This window comes from Crocodylus siamensis, chromosome 5 (assembly GCF_052110815.1).
Source record: "Crocodylus siamensis isolate JL-2025a chromosome 5, ASM5211081v1, whole genome shotgun sequence".
Lineage (NCBI taxonomy): Eukaryota > Metazoa > Chordata > Crocodylia > Crocodylidae > Crocodylus > Crocodylus siamensis.
In genome coordinates, this window is record NC_143399.1 from 83,106,707 (window position 1) to 83,127,178 (window position 20,472).

A 20,472-nucleotide genomic window follows, 5' to 3' on the forward strand; every position below is an offset into this window, starting at 1 on the left:
TGATCAGTCTGACCCTGAGAGGAAGGGCACAACCTGCCAGCCAGGAACCTCCAGCATTAAGTCCCAGCAGGAGCACTGGGAGACCCCAAACAAAATCCTCAGCCTCTCTGAAGCCAACACCCTGACACATGTAACAGCAAGAGGGGGTGGCAAAGAACAACGCCCAGAAACATGGAAAATACCCATAGTAGACTATAGGCATAATTATGCCTATATCATCACTGACCAGTGCTGTCCAACCTCTTCTTGAACACTTCCAGTAATGGAGAGTCCACAGCTTCCCTAGGCAGTATATTCTACTGTCCCACTGTTTTTACTGTGAAGAAGTTTTTCCTGATATCCAATCTAAACCTACTTTGCTGCAACTTCAAGCCATTGGTCCACATCCTACTCACTGCAGCATTTCTTGTTGGTGCAAGGGCAGCTGGACTGTGGAGAAATATCATCTCCATAGCACAGCATTCCCATCCGCTTTTATTTGCCATTAATCTATGACAGAGAAAAGCATAGGTCCTTAGGTGGGGGAACTAGAATGCCAGATAGACTTTCTTCAAGTTCTGTCATTTTTATTGGGGGGGTTTAAACCAATAATATATGTGCATGAAGACTTTTCTGATTCACTAAGATGGCAGTTGTCTTCAAATCAGTTCTTGGGCTGAATAATATTCTAGCCCTACAGACATCTTTCTTTCATCTAGTTGTTTTCACCCGGCCTTAAAGCCTGAAACATAAACAAAGTATAGGTTAATTCAGAGCTCAAAGCTGTGGTGTTAGAACAACTTTAATGAATGTATCCTGACAACTGACCAGTAAGGGAAGGATTTGTTATTAACCCCCTACAAAAGGAGGAGAACAGACATTAAATGACTTGTTCAAGGTCATATGGAAATGATGAGCCAGGAATTGAACACAGATCTCTTGAGTGCTAGTCTATGTGTTCCTCTAGAGACTCTCCTTCCTTTCTAACTAAGAACGAAAGGTTATTTGGCTAGAACACTTCTGATCCCGGACAGCTTTAACACAGCCTGCCTTGGATACTGGAAGATGAACATGAAGAATCAACAGATTAGAAAGCATATCTTTCAGAAAACAGCTTTATGGGAATGGACTGTCTTACAGGGAGTCAGGGAGGAGGGAGGCAGTGAGGGGGTGAGGGGCCCGCATGTGTCTCCAATCAAAAAAAGATAGCTCTAATTCAAACTGTGGTCTGGAGACAACCACTGGTCTCTGGAAACTCCCTAGTGGCCCGCACAGCTGTTACTGAATATTCATTAATACACATACACATGCATACACACTTTCAGACTGAACTTTTATTTTAAATTAATTAAAGCAACAGCAAGAAGGAGCCAATCCTTGCAAGTCAGTGAATATGTCTTCTGCGCAGGCTGCCCCCACCATCCCTCCCTTCCCTCCCCAATCTGCCTATGTATAGATTAGAGCTTATGGCCCTGCTTTAACTCAAGTTAATGATTGTCAATTAGGTTAAATGACACTCTTTTAAAGGCTGCACCCTTTAGCCCTAGGTTGCAAGCTGTCTGTTGATGTTAGTTAACGCTGGGCTGAATATCACAGTAAGAAAGAACACTTGGGCAGATCAGATACTGCATAAACCCAGAGCCTTATGCATGAGAAATGACATTCTTTTCAAAACCAAAATGGGAAAAGGGTTATGAATGCATACAAAATAGGTGGCTATAAGTGGATGTCATAATCCCACTGCTTGTGTCTGAAGGGGTATCTGGGGTACAATGTTCTAACAGGCCTGGGAGCCAGTATATGCTAATTCTTATCAGATGATAAGGGCAGATGATTCTAGATGCCTAACTGCTGTCATGTAACTGGGGAGAAGCAATAACCTTCCATTTTTGGCCAACATTCCTATATATATTAGGGTTAAGATCCTTAAAGATATTGAGGCACAAAAACTCCTTTGATTTCAATATAAATTACATGCTTAGCTTTCTTTGTGGATCTAGTCTTAAAACCTTATTACTGACCTAATCTTTTCCCTGTTACTTCCACCAGGGAAATCTTCACTCGCAGACTGGGAAACGCTGATTATGGAATTGAGAAAAGGAGGTAAATCTGTGATATTTGTCTTCTGTAAAGTGGTATAAAAAGTGAACAATTTCAAGAAGGGAAATTTGCTCTAGTTTCTAGTTTTTCCCAGATAATCAAGGACTTGCTTTTTCCCAAAGGGGCTTTAGTTAATAAAAATTAGACTCTATGATTATGGCAATAAGTACACAGAAATTATTATTATTACTGTGCCAGGTAAAAGAATTCAGGTGAAGCAAACGTGAAATGTGCTATCAAACAAAAACGTTCTCTATAGTGCAAGTGTTCAGAAATCCTTCATCCTACAAATATTGTTTTTCTAAGGCAGGCATAAATGAAAAAAAAATATTGCTCTAAATTATGCTCATTTACAAAAACTTTTATAAAAAATCTAGTACAGAAATGCACACCACAACAAATCTCTCTGTTCCGTTATAAGTACGGAGGCATCAAAATTCATAGTAATAACTTTTACAAGAAAAAAAGATCAATATGGCATGAGGTATTTCAAAAGCAGAGAAAGACTCTAGCAAATTCCAGTGCTGGTAGAAAATGCATTGGAGAAAATGGTCAAAATAAAAGAGCCACTCTTTTTAAATGGTGGAGAAAACATCCCAAAATGCACTTGAGCAGATGCACTGGTGCTTTCTAAACTAAATGACCGAGGTATTTAAGCCAAGAGCATGTTCCAGGAAGTCTGATGACTGCCAGCACAGCATGTATCTAATGACAGCATACAGTTAGCTGTAATTGTGTTCTCAGTGCATGTGTGCAAATATCAATGTATAAATGAATTGGTCAGTGTTGGCTTAGAAAATGATATTTAGAAGTGTGTTTTTGGAAATTTGCTCATAGGCAATATAATAGTATGTATGTATGTATTAGAATGGTTCAGGATGGACAGCAGAGGTTAATTGATTTTTAAGAGCCTGGGTCTCACACACAGAATTTCACACAGCCTTCAAAGCAGACAGGCTGTCTTAACAGAATAAGGCCAACAGATACACACAGTCTGAGAAAGTGGGGATATGTACCATACTGCTCCATAACATGAGATGAGGGTAGAATCAGCTAACAAAGCCCCAGAGTCGGGGGGCCTGAGTCACAGTTTGGGGGGAACAGACCAAATTAGAGGGCCTGGAAAGACCAGATTAGTATGTGTGTATGTGATGAGGTACGTGGACATAAGGCACAGAGACCAATCAGCGATAGCCATGGATGAAGAGTCACCAGGAGTCATCAGGAGGGAAGGAGAATACAAAAGAAGGATGTTGGAGCAGCAAAGGCTTCCTCCCTGTCCCTCCTCATCCCTCCTGGGTCCTCTTCCTCCCCAAGAGGGGTTCCCATCTCCTGGGAGGGTCCCCAAGGCCACCAGGGACACAGGGCACACCACCAGCCTGTCTCATCCACCACACTGAGGGAGAGGAGTATGGACCTTGGCATCCTACCTCCAGGCTGCTGACATATGATACCTAAGACAAGCCTCAGAGTGAAGACTGCATCCTGGACAGATGTACTTTGACTCTGATGACAGCCCTAGGATTGGTAGATATAGAATTGCTATGTTGTTTCTATTGTTTCTTTTCTGTTATCACTGAGAATCAATACATTTGCCTATTATTGAATGGAAAGGTTATAGTTGAATGGGTCCCCGCCGTGGAACAAGGTATATGGGTCCTAAATCCAGAGCCAACAGTCAGATCATAAAAATGAAACTATGGAGTTGTACCTACTGTCCAGGACTGAAGGTCAAATCATCTGATTTCTGTTCCCATTTATGCCACAGACTTTCTGTCTGATCAACAGCAAGTCACTCAGGCCCACAATGTTCTGGCATCTCCATCTGAAAAGTGCCTATTTTTCTGGCAAAGGCACTGTGAGATTTAATTCTGTAAGATTTTGTAAAGTCCTTGAAGGTCCTCAGCTGGAAAATTCTACACAAGTCACTTGACCCCACTGTGGTTTAAGGACAGCAGTTGAGCAGCATGAGAGCAGCAGACAGCTTAAGGAAGCTTTCCAAATAGAAGTTATTTATTATTGTCTCTATTGTCCTTGAACCTAGAAGCCCTACTCATAAACTAGGGTCCTTTCATGCGAGGCATGTTTGTCCAAATATGAAATAATCTGTGCCTCTGAGATCTTGCAATCTAATTCTAGACAAGAGGCAACAAGTAAACTCAGACCGACAGGCAGGAAGAACAAGGAAACAGTATTGAGCCCTGTCAGAAAGACAGGCAATAATATCAGTGCATCTGCAGCTTGACCACCATCAAGATTTCTGCACAAGAATGGAGAGTTTTAAGAAAGGATATGAAAGAGAACCAAGGGTTGGCTCTGCAGATGTCTCCAGGGAGTTCCTGACAGGTGTAAAAGGCAGTGCATGAGAAAAAACAAAGACAACTGTATTAGTTGGCAATGTAGAATGGCACCATAGATAGCCCATCTGCTTGGAAGCAGACAAACGGATAGCTCACATTCCCACCTCATCTCATCCATTTAAGTTCTGGAAAAGAGGGAACATTGTGTGAACACAGCCCTGGACTCAGGAGAGAGCAGGATGTACTTTGTAAACAGGGAGAGATAATGGCTATGGATAGGCATTACATTTGTGTTGGGAAATATGTCCTTTGCTCAACACAAAAAGTAATCATGCAGACATTCCGGCAGTCTGTGATGGAAAACAAAAGACAGTGATATTGCCACAAACTTCTAGCTCTTTCAAAAAGCAACTTTACTGCACCACAAAGTTTTCTAATAACATATATAACACCCATCCATGGTATTATGGGTCACTAGGACCCCCAGTATCCCATGGTCCCCGCTCTCCCACTTCCTTCTCCAGGCTGTCCAGTGTTGCAGCCCTCTGCCCACTCCCAGCTGGTGGCACTGGGCAGGAAGTGGTTCTGGGGGCTGCCTCCTGCCCCATCCCACCAATCAGCTGATAAGCAGGACTGGGTAGGGAGTGTTGTGTCCCAGTCACACAGCTGGCCAAGTTCCAGCTGTGCTAGCTGGTGTGGCTTTGCCCTACAGTATTCTGAAGCCTTATCCCCGGGACTGAAACACAGGCAAGAGCTAGGAACAGCCCAAGTCCTGGGGGGGCGGGGGTAGCTCTGGTTGCTCAGGAACAGCCCTACCTCCCCCTCCCTATCCTCTGAAAAGTTCCAGGGAGCCTGAAACAATTCATGTAGCAGCACCACTATCCCTTGCTCTGTCCCCATGCATGGTCCCAGTGCATCTCTGTGAAAGGGGCAGGGGGCATTCCCCTGCTGCTTGAACCATCCTGAGGAGCCCTTGAACCATAGCCCCTGGCCTTGCTTGGTCCCAATTTCCCTGGAATTGTGGAAGTGATAGGGGGAATATGCAGCAGTCGGGGTATAACAAGAGCAGCTCTTTATGTCCCTGCCACTCCTTCAGGGTAAGGGCTGTCTTTAGCATCTGCTGCTTTTCATCAACTGATCATGAACACCCAGTTCCTTCTTTGGCAGGGGAGAGTACCGGCTCCGAATGATATGGCTCCCTGAGGGTGGGGGACAAAACCAGGAGTAGCCCTCTATCTCCCCCTCGCTGAAGAGATCACAACTGTGTAGCTCTTGAGTCAGAGATCTAGAGCACCCGTTCAGCCCCCTTCTCACCACATTTTTGTGGTGCTGGCAAATTTTTGGTGCTCATATCAAATTCCTGTACCCAAAGGGGAATTACTTAGCTGGAAATGAGCCCTTCTTGGTTCATCTTTGTTCTTTTGTTTCCCCAATAAGCAATAAACTTCCCATCTTCTATTCCTGTGAGACTGGAAATTATTGTGGGTTCAGAGGAAAGGATAAGCCTTTAGGAAGCATTTCTGTTGCTTTCCCAAACTCTGGTGAACAGTACATTTTTCCTGGTCTTTCCATAATGTAATGCAATTCCAGCAAAATATTATCCTCTATTGTCTGAGACAAGTGTCTAACAGTGGGATTCAACCCAGACGTCAATGCAATTACACCAGAGATGAGAACACACCTTTGTGCATACCTGAGATACTACCTAAATACTATTGTACTGCCTTAGAAATCTGTACAATAATACTAATTAATAATGTCCCTCAATTTGGTAGTCCTAGAATGCTTTCAAGTAAGAATAATGCAAGGGCTGAAGAACCCCTGACAGATTGCTATACATTCATATTTTTATAGAACAAGATGTAGGAAACAATTGTTATCTGTGCAGAACAACTATGCCACAGAAATTGCACAAAAAGCTGTTGTAGCAACAATTTTTTATCCCTCCTCTTCACAACTTATATTTTTGGAGGTCTTTTCCTTACGCAGCTTCTGAACAATAATGATTCATCTCCTGGTGGGTTTGCCTTCTAAGCTACTCTAGTATATAGAACAGAATTTTCCATTCTGTACAAAGCCTTTCCCATTCAGAGCATTTAATTTTATTTGACCATAATTCTAATATTACAAAAGCCTAAATCTGTCTGTCTGTCCATAACATTTTATTCGTGCTCTGAATGGCTGACTGAAACAGCCAGAGTGCAAATACAGTGTTTAGACAGGAGCTGGCGGTACAGCAGAGCGCCGCCACGATGGTGGGGATACAGGGGACAGAGCAGGGGGGAAGGGGGGAGGCCAGTGCCCCCCCTGCCCTGCTCCTTGCAGGTGGTGACGATGAAGCAGGGGGGAAAGGGGCCACTCCTCCTGTCCCCCCACAGCCACCACATGGGCCCAGGCCTGCTGCTCACCCCCACCATGGAGGGCCGACTTCTCCCCATCCTTGGGCCTGATCCTCTCCTGCACTCCCTGTTTTGGGCCCTGGCCCACTCCTCTCCTCCTGCCACTACAGAGGGGAAGGGGGGAGCAGGCCCACACCCCAAGAAGCAGGAGGGAAGGGGAGACTGGGCCCAGACAGGGGACGGGGGCACGGAGCTCCACCCCTGCCTGCTCCCCGCCCCCCTGTCATTCTTGATGGGAAATTGGCTATTGAGTTAAATAATGAAGGTGCAGTGGATGTGAAAGTTTATCAGGCAGCTAATGTTATTGAAAAGTTGACACTCAGCATAGATTCTGAATCTTTCATTTGGCTAGGATAGTTAATTAGAGTTCTTCTCTAAATGAATGCCATTTGACTGAGAGAAAGAAAACTGGAAACGGTATACAGGTCATTGCTGAGCAGGTAACTACATCTTTAACTTCCACTCTAAAAAGCAAAGGGGATTTTGGTTTAACATCTTATCCAAAGGGCATCACCTGCACAAGTAAAGCAATCATGTGGAATTTCTACCAAGAATATTCTACTGCTTAGCTGGAAAATAAAATCCAATGAACTGACAAAGCAGCCCTCATCTTCTGTGGTGAGAAACAGGAAACAAAGTGATCACTTAAGTAACTGTGCCCAGTGCCATCTACAGCATGAAAGACCACTCACATTTTATGGCCAATGACATATCCTATAGAGAATAGCATATTAATAATAATAACATTTTGCCTGCCTAAAGTTCAGGGGCCCAAAACATGCATCAGTTAACACACACTTTTGTTAACTGAGATTCATGAATAGGAACAAGACAAACCCATAAGGCATAGTCAGATCAGCGACAATACTACAATGGTTACTAAATTTGAGTTACTCAACATAACAAAAACTGGGATATCAAAAATTGTGGAAGCTGTTTTGATCATGACATGGTTCCTTTCTGCAGCCCCTGATTCCTTCAGCCTCTTCTCCCCTCCACCTCTCTCTCCTCTTCCTCACATATCGCCCAGTCACCTTCTCTTCCCTCAGACAAGACCCTTAGAATCATAGAAAATTAGAATTCAAAGGGACCTCAGGAGGTCATCTAGTCCAACCTCCTGCTCAAAACAGGGCCATCCCTTACTAAAGCACTCCAGCCAAAGCTTTGTCTACCTGTGTCTTAAAAACCTCCAAGGATGGAGAGTTCACTGTCTCTCTAGGTAACTTGTTCCAGTGTTCTACTACCCTCCTACTACGAAAGTTTTTCCTGATATCTAACCTAAACTTCCCTGGCAGCAGCTTGAGATCATCACTCCTTCGTCTGTCATCTGTCACCACTGGGAACAATCTAGCTCCATCCTCTTTGGAACCAACCTTCAGGTAGTTGAAGGCTGTTATTAAATGCCCTCTCAGTCTTCTCTTCTCCAGACTAAATAAGACCAGTTCCCTCAACCTCTCCACATACGTCATGTGCCCCCAGTCCCCTAACCATTTTTGTTGTCTCCTGCTGGACTCTCTCCAATTTGTCCGCATCCTTTCTGTAGTGGGAGCTCAAAACTGAACATAGTACTCCAGATGTGGCCTCACCACTGCTGAATAGAGGGGAAGAATTACTTCCCTTGATCTGCTGGCAGTGCTCCTACTAATACAGCCCAGTATGCTATTAGCCTTCTTGGCAACGAGGGCACATCGCTGGCTCATATTCAGCTTATTGTCCCGGTCCTTTTCTGCAGAGCTGCTGCTTAGCCAGTCAGTCCCCAGCCTGTATCAGTACATGAGATTGTTCTATCTTAAGTGCAAGCCTTTGCACTTCTCCTTATTGAACCTCATGGGATTTCTTTTGGTTCAATCCTCCAACTTGTCTAGGTCTCTCTGCATCTTTGCCCTACCCTTCAGCATATCTACTACTCCCCCCAGCTTGGTGTCATCTGCAAACTTGCTAAGGGTGTACTCTATCCTATCTTCAAGGCCATTGATGAAGATACTGAACAAACTTGGACCCAAGACTGACGAGGAGACTCTGATGATACCTACCAAGAGCCAGCAGGAACTGGCTAAAGAGAAGAGAGCTCCCTGTGAGCTGCATTTCTGAAGCAGCTGCTCCGTAACACTAGAGCGTCCCCAGAAGGGGAGAGAGAAAAACAAAGATCTAGATGGAGAATGGGGAGAGGGGCACAAGAAGCTTCAGGGGGAAGCCACGCGTCTAGGGACCCAGGAAGAAAGAGGGGGACAGCCACAGCGGCGGCAAGCCAGCAGCCATCTGGCTGAGGAACTCCAAGGAGCTCCATTAAGCCGGGAGTCACCAGTGGGAGAAGCGCTGCCGAGGGGGCAGTGCTTGAGACAGGATGACTGCCTGGAGAGGAAGGGCTAGCTGGGAAGAGCACAGCTGAGCCCCAACAGAAACAAGTAAATGTTTTCCTTTCCTTTTTCTTTTTGTTTAGGGATCTGCCAAGCCGGTGTCCTGCAATCCGATGAATTAGCGAGTCAGGACACCCGAAGCAGCCTGCCGGGTTTAAAGGGGAAGGACACTCTACTTGATTGGACTCACACCCTCTGAAGTATAGGGGGAATTTGGTGACTGCAGCCTGGATGGGCTTTATTTAGTTTCATGTGGATTGTTTTCCTTTACATTTATGATTGTAAAAAGGGGGTTTATACCCAGAGAGGCTGGATGCTAGACTTACCTGAGTTGACAAGGAAGGCTGTTAGTCAACATAGACTGAAGTCCATCCCTATGATTGTCAAGATGCGTGACAACCTAAAACACAAAGAAAATAAATTTAATAAATAAAAAATAATGAAAAGAAACACCACTGTATAAGATCCAGGTTAATGAAAGTCAGCTTAACAACTGGGTGGCACTAGGATGGGGTATAGGGGAGGTTGGAGCTACAAGAGAAACCGATCTCAAGATTCCAGTGTCAAGTGGAGATAAAGAACATCTCCCAATATAGATCTTCTCTCAACATCAAGACATGGCAGGAGAGAGTTGGGACCACCACTCAGACATCCCCACAAGGGATCACAATACGTACGAACCAGGTCAGGAAGATTTACATTAGTTCTACCCTTAGTTAAATAATCTGATATCCCACAGCAGCACTCCACTTGATACCAGCTGCCAACTAGAAATTGAGCCATTAAGTCCTACCCCCTGAGCCTGATGATCCAAACAGTTTTCTGTCCACCTTTCGGTCCATTCATTCAACCAACCTATCCTTCCTTAGCTTGCCTGAGAGAATGTTGTGGGAGACCATACCAAAAACCTTGCTAACGATATTGGTATCCACTGATCTCCCCACATCCACAGTGCCAGTCATCTTATAGAAGACAATAAGGTGGTCAGGCATGACTTGCCCTTGGCGAAGCCATGCTGACTGTTCCTAATCACCTTCTCCTCCAAGTGCTTAGAAATGGATTCCTTGAAGATCTGTTCCGTTTTTCCAGGAAATGAGGTGAGACTGACTAGTCTGTAGTTCCCTGGATCCTCCTCCTTCCTTTTCTTAAAGATGTGCACCAGGTTACAAAATGCCTCGACGCAGGAGGAGGGGTGGATGTCGTATACTTGGACTTCAGGAAGGCCTTTGATACGGTATCCCACCCCATACTGGTGAACAAGTTAAGGGGCTGTGACTTGGATGACTGCACAGTCCGGTGGGTGGAGAATTGGCTGGAGGGTCGCACCCAGAGAGTCGTGGTGGATGGGTCGGTTTCGACCTGGAGGGGTGTGGGCAGTGGGGTCCCGCGGGGCTCGGTCCTTGGACCGATACTCTTTAATGTCTTCATCAGCGACTTGGATGAGGGAGTGAAATGTACTCTGTCCAAGTTTGCAGATGACACTAAGCTATGGGGCGAAGTGGACACGCCGGAGGGCAGGGAGCAGCTGCAAGCAGACCTGGACAGGTTAGACAAGTGGGCAGAAAACAACAGAATGCAGTTCAACAAGGAGAAATGCAAAGTGCTGCATCTAGGGAGGAAAAATGTCCAGCACGCCTACAGCCTAGGAAATGACCTGCTGGGTGGCATGGAAGTGGAAAGGGATCTTGGAGTCCTAGTGGACTCCAAGATGAACATGAGTCGGCAGTGTGACGAAACCATCAGAAAAGCAAATGGCACTTTATCGTGCATCAGCAGATGCATGACAAATAGGTCCAAGGAGGTGATACTTCCCCTTTATTGGGCGCTGGTCAGACCGCAGATGGAGTACTGCGTGCAATTCTGGGCGCCGCACTTCACAAAGGATGCGGATAATCTGGAGAGGGTCCAGAGAAGGGCCACTCGTATGGTTAAGGGCCTGCAGGCCAAGCCCTACGAGAAGAGACTAGAGAAACTGGACCTTTTCAGCCTCCGCAAGAGAAGGTTGAGAGGCGACCTGGTGGCTGCCTATAAGTTCATCAGGGGGGCACAGAAGGGAATTGGTGAGTATTTATTCACCAAGGCCCCCCCGGGGGTTACAAGAAATAATGGCCACAAGCTAGAAGAGAGCAGATTTAGATTGGATATTAGGAGGAACTTCTTCACAGTTCGAGTGGCCAAGGTCTGGAACGGGCTCCCAAGGGAAGTGGTGCTCTCCCCTACCCTGGGGGTCTTCAAGCGAAGGCTAGATGTGTATCTAGCTGGGGTAATGTAGGCCCAGCACTCTTTCCTGCTTATGCAGGGGGTCGGACTCGATGATCTATTGAGGTCCCTTCCGACCCTAGGATCTATGAATCTATGAATCTATGAATCTATATCTGCCTGTATCCAATCATCCAGGACCTCTCCTGATCGTCATGAGTTTTCAAAGATAATGGCCAGTGGCTCTGCAATCACATCAACCAACTACCTTAGCGCCCTTGGGTGCATCCCATCCAGCCCTATGGACTTGTACACATTCAGCTTTTCTAAATAGTCCCTAACCTGTTTTTTTGGCTGCTCACCTCCTCACCAAACTGTGCTACTGGGTGCTGTAGTCTGGGAGCCTACCTTGCCTGTGAAGACTGAGGTGAAGAAGGCATTGAGTTCTTCAGCCTTTTCTGTATCCTGTCATTAGGATGCCTCCCCTATTTAGTAAGGAACTCACACTTTCTCTGATCCTCCTTTTGGTGCTGATATACCTGTAGAAACCCTTCTTGTCACCTTTCACATCCCTTGTTAGCTGCAACTGCAATTGCACTTTGGCCTTCCTGACTTCATCCCTGCATGCTTGAGCAATACTCTCACACTCCTCCCTAGCTATTTGTCCAAGTTTCCACTTACTATATGCTTTCTTTTTGTGTTTGATTTCACAGGAAAGTTCCCTGATAAGCTAAGCTGGTCTCCTGCCATACTTGCTAGTCCTTCTGTACATTAGGATGGTTTCATAGTTTCACAGTTTCTAGGGTTGGAAGGGAGATCGTCTAGTCCGACCCCCTGCCATGGCAGGAAAGAGTACTGGCGTCAAACGACCCCAGCAAGGTGTACATCTAACCTCCTCTTAAAGATCCCCAGGGTAGGAGCCAGCACCACTTCTCTTGGAAGTTGGTTCCAGATCCTAGCCGCCCTGACCGTGAAGTAGCGCTTCCTGATATCTAGCCTAAATCTACCCTCTGTCAGCTTGTGACCATTATTCCTGGTCACTCCTGGCAGTGCTTGGGAGAATAGGGACTTCCCCAGTGCCTGCTCATCCCCCCTGACTAGTTTGTAACAGGCCACTAGATCCCCCCTCAGCCTTCTCTTGTGGAGGCTGAACAGGTTCAGGTCCCATAGCCTCTCCTCATAAGGCCTTCCCTGCTGCCCCCTGATCATGCAAGTGGCCCTCCTCTGGACCCTCTCCATGTTGTCCACATCCCTTTTGAAGTGCGGCACCCAGAACTGGACGCAGTACTCCAGCTGCGGCCTGACCAGTGCCGCATAGAGGGGGAATATAATCCCCGAGCAACTGCAGTATAGTCATCCCTGGTGATGGCCCCTCCTTTCCATTGGGTGTACACCTCCCTTTTAGCTAGGAGACATTCCCGGATGTTTTTGGTGAGCTTTTGGTTTGTTTTTGCAGTCTCAGTAAGGTCACTTTAAAGTACAGCTAGCTCCCTTGGACTTCTCTCCCTCTCAGACTAACCTCTGAGGGGATCAAACTCTGTTTTTCTGAAGTCCAAGGTCTGGTGCTCTCCTTCCTTCCTTTCCTCAGGATTCTGAACTCAAATCATCTTGTGGTCACTGCTGCCCAAGTTGCCATCCACTACTCCTCACCAGTTCTTCCCTGTTTGCAATCAGTAGGTCAAGAAAAGCATGTCCCCAAGTTGGCCACTTCAGCACTTACACCAAGAAGTTGTCCCTAACACTCGCCAAAAACTTCCTGTGATTGCCTGTGCACTGCTGTAATACTCTCCCACAGATATCACCTTAGACTAGTCTGCCCTGGGCTTCTGAGTGGCATGCCCTATCCATGCCATATTCCAAAACTGGGATAGACTAGTCATCCTGAAGTGGATCCTGAGTGCACACAATACCAACTTCCAGCTATCTGTCCTGACTATCCTGCCTCATTTGAAGGATCTGGTGAGCATGGAGGGGGAGTGATTTAAAAGGGCATGTTCCTCATGGGCTCAACTCAGAAGGAAGTCCACTATCTCCTGTGTTAGACACTCTTATATGTGGTTTCTGAAGTTGTGGAAATGAAGAAAGGAGGGGAAAAGATTTGCCTTTACACTGGGCCATAAAGTGCTCTGACTAGTGCTAGTTTATGTCTGGTATAAGTGCGTCATCTTCATTAGACTATTCCAGTTATACTGTTGTAAACTGGAAGCAGAGTTCACCTGCACTTCTTCTGTGGTGAGATCTTTGAGGTGTGGCTGTCTTAATACAGAAACCCTGTCTGCCTTCCTGGCTACTGGCAACTGAGGATCTGCAAACCATTCCTGACACCTTCTTCTGTCTGCCCTCTGTACTCTGGCTCCCTCCCTGTCCACAGGTCCCAGAAGATATTCTGCTTTAGATCTCATATAGTAGATATCAATGGGAAGACCCTCCTCCCCTCCCCTCTTCCCCCACCCCGGCTGCTTCATATTACTTTAGTGTGCCCTTGTTGCAAAGAAGGCTAATAGCATACTGAGCTGTATAACTAGAGTGTTGCCAGCAGATTAAGGGAAGTGAGTATTCCCCTCTATCTGGCACTGGGGAGGCCAATTCTGGAGTACTGTGTCCAGTATCCTCCCCACCCCACCCACCCACCCACACTACAGAAAGGATGTGGACAAATTGGAGAGAATCCAGTGGAAGGCAACAACAATGTTGAGGGCTGGGGAACATGACTTATAAGGAGCAGCTGAAGGAACTGGTTTCATTTAGTCTGAAGCAGAGAAGACAAAATTTAGTTTATTTCACAGTCAGGGCATCTAGGATCTGGAACCAACTTTCAAGGGAAGTGGTGCTCACTCCTACCCTGGGGGTCTTGAAAAGGAGGCTAGATAATCACCTAGCCGGGGTTGTTAGACCCCAGCATTCTTTCCTGCTTTGGCAGGGGATCAGACTTGATGATCTGTTCAGGTCCCTTCCGAATCTACCAACTATGAAACTAAGACTGTCTTCAAGACTGAGGGGTGCTTAAATAGCTTTCATCTACCTGAAGTGTGGTTCCAAAGAGGATGGAGCTAGACTATTCTTAGTGGTGGCAGGTAACAAAACAAGGAGCAATGGTCTCAAGCTGCTGAATGATATAATTGGAGATGGTCCTGCTTTGTACAGGGGGTTGGACTAGATGACCCCCTGAGATCTCTTCCAATCCTAATTTTCTATTATTCTATGATGACTGAACCCTTGCTTGTCACATCCCTTTGAGTAAAAAGCCAACAGAGAAAGGGTTTCATCCAATATCACACAGGCAGTCAGGGGCAGAGTTGGGAGCAGGGTTAATTCCCAGTACCTTACCTGTACTACTGCTACTGCTATTGGCCTGGCACCTTCAAAACATGAAAAATAAAAAAATATTAAGGCACTGGTCCAAGGCTTACTGTAATCAATAACAGTCAGTCTATTGATGTCAGCTTTGGATCAGCCCTAACAACATAAGAATGGTGTTAGAGGATGACTATCTAAATCTGATAGGTATCGATTTATGGAATAAGGTGAAGGAAGTAAATTAAAATACATCATTCAAAGAGAAACATGGGATGCCAGTTAAAAAGGATTGAGAAAAATGGTGTTTGTCTCTTTGCAATTTTTCAAATTTTTCCATAACTTCTTCAAGATGCAGAAAGAATTGGCTTTTTTATTTCCATATTTCACTAAGTTTCTTCAGGTAACCAAGCTGAGCGGTTAGACTTTAGGAAATTGCTATTACTTTGTCAATGCCTGAGCTGACAAAAGTGTATTTTCTTGCACTTACAAAAAAGAAAAGGAATTGAATAGGTTTGAAAAACCATGCTACGTTATAATATGTCTTAGTGACATGCAAGAGTATATCTACAATATTAGACAGAGTTTAGTGAAAAACTCAAGACTTCTATTGATAACACTATCCTAGCTTAGAACATTCAGTTATGTCAAGAAATGTTTCACATTCATTTTTCTGTGCAATCAGTTCTCTGGAAGTTGAGGAAGCAACAATTCCTTGTTTCAGAATGACATCAGCAGGTATTGAATTTTCCTTTAAACACTAGACTTTCATTTTCATAATTCCATGTTTCTAAAAAACAAAATAATTTCCATTTTTATTCAGATTTTCTCTCAATCTTAATGTAGTTTTACTATTTTTGATAATTTTACTTTCAGATAGATTATATCATATCATATGGTATCATATAGTATAGATAATATATATTTAGTGTGCAGAAAAAAGTGACATTTTTTGAGTAATTTGGCCCCTGAAAGAGCTCTTCAGCCATGACCTAACACACATGGCTGCAGAGTGCTTCTAAAATGGCTGACTGTCCAAAAATTTAACATTCATTTGATCAGATAACAGATTAAGGCGCTCTCCTTTAGAGTACCGCAGGGAATTTGTGTTCCCTTGAGGTTTTATTTTCAAACAGGGGCAGGCTGTCAGCAGAGTGGGAGTGAACAGAGCAGCAGCAGCTGTGGGGCTGCTATGCCAGGCCCGACCTGGAGTGAGGATTGAATGGAGGCCCTCACCTTGTGGCCAGCTACCCTGGCTGTGGTATTGGGGGGAGCTGGGCCAGGCCCCTGAGGCAAGGGGGTTCTGTTCCACTCTGTCCCCCCAGCTCCAGTCAGGCCTCCTGAGAGCAGCAGCAGCAGCTGTGGGGCTGCTATGCCCAGCTTGACCGGGATGGGGAAGGGGAAGTGGAATGGAGTCCCCTCGCCAGCTGGGCCTGGGGTAGCTGGCAGGGTCACAAGGCAAGGGGCTCTGTTCAACCTCCATTCCAGCTCAGGCCTGGCATAGCAGCCTCACTGCTGCTGCTGCTCACTTCACTTCCTCTCTGCTGACAGCCCTAGATCTGGGAGGTGGGACAGGACTAGGGAGAGAGGCCTGGCCAATGCCCTTTCCTGCTGGCCATGAGGGCCACTGCAGGCAGGCTTGATTCCCCCCTTACCCAACAGTGAACCTCAGGGGGTGGGCGCTCTAACTCATGATCCTTTATGTAAAGCACCATGAGTTGGATTGGGGCCCTGAACATCCGTCTGTGCCCTTATAGATGTTGCAACTCCAGGTATGTCATCTGTGCATGCCCATTTCATAGAGTTTAAACAAGTAAACCTATTCATATTCAATGGCATATATATTTTATTATAACACAGTAAAGTCTTAATATAATTACAAATATATTGATTTATGATCTCATTTCTGTTATTACTGTTAATCGTCTTTTATTACTGATTCAACCTTTATTGTTTTTGTTATCACCATTAATAATCTCTGAATTGTGCAGTCATAACAGTTCAATTTTAGCTTATCAATGAAACAAAAGTTCCTTTCCTCAAGTTTCCCCATGTTTGCAAATTGTCAAACAAGGGCAGGATGAGGAAGTGGGGAATAAAAGGATAGACTGTGTTCCCTTTACTCCTACTGAGTAGCACCTGGCACCAGAAATAATTTTAATAGACTTCATAATATGAGGTAATAGTCAACATGAGGATGAGTATCATCATCTGACTTGATATGAATGTAATCTATTTATTTACCATCTGTGGGGATTGGGAGGGTGGGGAAAAGTGCTTATTCTGCAGACTCTGGGCACTGAAATCATCCAGGAATTTAAGAACACTGATGACACGGGAAAAATATACAGCTGCTTTCTTGCATCAGTGACTGAATTTCATCCAAACCATTTGGAAGACTGGAGATGAGCCTGGCACAAAAGTACTCCTCTCAACACCTCCTGAAGCTAAAAAGAGAAGCCTATGCCAGATGGAAAACGGGAGTCATCACCAAGGAGGACTACACAGCACTACGTGTAGAGAGTGGACCAGAAAAGCTAAGGCAGACACTGAACTCAGGCTAGCCACGGGAATCAAGGACAACAAAAATTCCTTCTTCAGCTATGTGGGAAGTTAGAGGAAGAACAAAGGCAACATTGGACCCCTGCTAAATCAAATGGGGCAGCTGACATCTCATGCTCAGGAAAAGGTGAATCTCCTAAATGATTACTTTGCATTGATCTTCCACCTGTCCAAAGGGGTCACCCTGTCAGATAGGACACAAAGCATCCAGGGGGCAGGAAATGGGCCCACAATTGACTTAGATCAAGTGAGGGAACATCTCAAGAGATTCAACATCTCTCCACAAGTCTGTGGGCCCAGACGGTATGCACCCGAGAGTCCTGAATGAGCTGACAGACATCATAGCACGCCCAATGGCAAAGATATTTGAGAACTCATAGGTGACTGGTAGGGGGTCCACATGCCCCCATGACCCGATGGGGCCAGCGCCCCCCCAATGGTCGACATTGATGCAGTTGGTAGGCCTGGTGCCCCCCCGACAGAGCTGCTGCCATAGGTGGGTGCCCCTCCAGATTCAGGAAGCACCAGTCACTCATGTGAGAACTCATGATGCTTGGGAGAGATACTGGAGGATTGGAAAAGAGCCAATGTGGTCCCACTCTTCAAGAAAGGAAGGAAAGACGACCCAGGGAATTACAGACCAATCAGTCTGACATCCATCCCTGGAAAGATTCTGGAGAAAATTATCAAGGGTTCCATCAGCAGCAGGCTAATGGAAGGCAACTTTTTGAGTGCCAGCTAACATGGCTTTGTTGCTGGAAGGTCTTGCCTGACCAACCTCATCTCCTTCTCTGACCAGATGCTTGAACAAGGGAGACAAGGTTGATGTCATAAGTCTGGATTTCAAGGCCTTTGACTGGGTCTCCCATGATGTCCTCATGGCAGCTGGAAAACTGCGGCCTCAACCATCTCACAGTCTGATGGCTGGGGAACTGGCTCCGGGGTCAGACCCAAAAAGTATTGGTTGATGGGAGCAAATCAACATGGTATGAGGTGACTAGTCGTATCCCTCAGGGCTCAGTACTTGGGCCAGTACTCTTCGACATTTTCATTAATGATCTGGATTTGGGCATCAGATGCAGACTGGCAAAGTTCGCAGATAACACTAAACTATGGGGGAAGGTGGTCACACTGGAGAACAGGTTGGGGATACAGGACAACCTGGACAGGCTCACAAAATGGGCAGACCACAACCTGATGGCATTTAATGCAGAAAAGTGCAGGGTGCTCTACCTTGGGAGGAAAATCCAGCATCATACTTATAGGCTTGGCAGTGCTACGCTTGCTAGCACCCTGACTGAAAGAGAGTTGAGGGTCTTGATTGACCACAACATGAACATGAGCCACCAGTGTGATGCCATGGTTGGCAAAGCAAACCAAATTCTGGCATGGATCCACCAATGCATCTCAAGCAAAACCAGGGATGTCATCCTCCCACTCTACTCAGCCTTAGTGAGGCTGCAGCTAGAGTACTGTATCCAGTTTTGGGCCCCCCACTTCAGAAGGGACATGGATAAGGTTGAGAGAGTCTAGAGGAAGCCACCTGCATGATCAAAGGCCAAGAGAGCAAGGCTTATGAGGAGAGACTGATGGACATGGGACTCTTCAGGCTGGAGAAGAGAAGGCTATGGGGGGACTTGGTGGCAGCCTATAAGTATGTAAGGGGAGTACATCAGGATCTGGGAGAACAGTTGTTCACCAGGGCTCCCCAAGAGATAACAAGGCCCCAATGGCCACAAATTTCTGGAAGGCTGATTTAGACTGGACATAAGGAAAAACTTCTTTATGGTCTGAGTGTCCAGGGTCTGGAACAGACTCCCCCCAGAGGTGGTGCAAGCACCTACTTTGGACTCATTCCAATGGCATTTGGATGTTTATCTTGCAGGAGTCATTTGACCCCAGCAGACTTCCTGCCTATGGCAGGGGTGACTGGACTAGATGATCTTGTGAGGTCCCTTACAGCCCCTAATGTCTATGAATTTATGAATCTGTGAATTGGGGAAGCTGCAAAAAAGGATTGGAATCTTGAGACATTTGTAATTAAGATACCATGGAGTATTCAGCTACCTGGGGACACATGCTAAAACCAAATTTCACAGAAAAACCATTGTACCCTACAGGACACCCCCTGTACCTTGGTAAGACCTTAGTCATTATTAAAATTTTATTTTCTCCTAAATATCATATATGAATTTTTAATCCCTGATAAAGATCTTAAAGTGAAAGAGAAAAATGTAATCATGTCCAGCTCCAACTGTAACACATCTGAGAAACCAAGTGGGTATGTTTCTTTCCAGTCAAATGAAGGGGGACCACATGCCTAGCCATCCGATGTAACTGGATTTCTAATGTCCCCTTAAAAATATTTTTCAACAGTTTTTGTTCCTCTCCCCCTCTTTTTTTAACCCTCAAACAACAACTTGCCCAAATATACTGGGGCACCTTCACTTTAAGAAACTATAAGCCAAATGCTCTTCTCAGATGTCAGTCTTCTTCCTACATAGATGCATATTGACATCCAAATAACCAAGCCAGGTTTCTGCACTCAGGAGGCATGAAGACAGAGGAAACCATATGCAGCTCCCCAGATGGGAATTCTGTTGCTTGAAGAAAGTCCCTGGGGTTGTAAAAACTAGCATAGCTTAGCTAATAAAAATTACACCTTAAGGCAATATGACTAAATGAAATAACCACACAATCTGCCACAAGGGGGAGGGGGGAGGGGGGAAGGGTTCCCACTATAAAACAAAATTGAGAAAGTTCCAAAACAAGATATGAAGAACCTGATTCTGCAACAAATTTGTGGTAATGAGTAGTAAAACGATTATAATAACTTGTAGCATTTTAATAGCATTTTTTCTTTCATACATCTCCACGAGCTTTACAATGGAAGACAGTTATTCTCTGTACAGTTTACAGGAATCAAACTTCAGATGTTAGAGATCACTCTCAGCTAGACCAACAGAAGGACATATGACTTACCGTCCCGTTGGAATCCACAGCCCCATGTTAACTGTCTGGGCTCTCCTATACTGTGCACTGGGAGAGTTAGGTGCCTCTGAATGGGATCCACAAAGGTCAGCATTCTAAGCATGGAGCCACCAAAGCTGGTCAGGAAAATGCAAAGAAGGGTGTGGTTTCAAACACATCTAACCCATTATTTTGGACTGTGAGGTGGCACCTCCATCCACTTGGGAGATGGGCATCTAGGATAGCTCTGTCTAACAAAATGCTTCTGGAATGAGCTATGTCTTATGACCTAGTTAACAGTTATACCTAGAA

At 45.4% G+C, this 20,472-nt stretch overlaps 1 protein-coding gene across 2 annotated transcripts in view; it reads right to left on the bottom strand.

Moving 5' to 3' along the window:
• Positions 1-20,472, bottom strand: part of LOC149864369 (endogenous retrovirus group 3 member 1 Env polyprotein-like) — a 268,641-nt gene that overhangs the window by 197,865 nt on the left and 50,304 nt on the right. For both annotated transcript variants that reach the window (XR_016442502.1, XM_090048399.1), the window contains exon 3: positions 9,462-9,535. The gene's annotated coding sequence lies outside the window, so the exon portion shown is untranslated. The remainder of the gene's footprint in view (positions 1-9,461; positions 9,536-20,472) is intronic.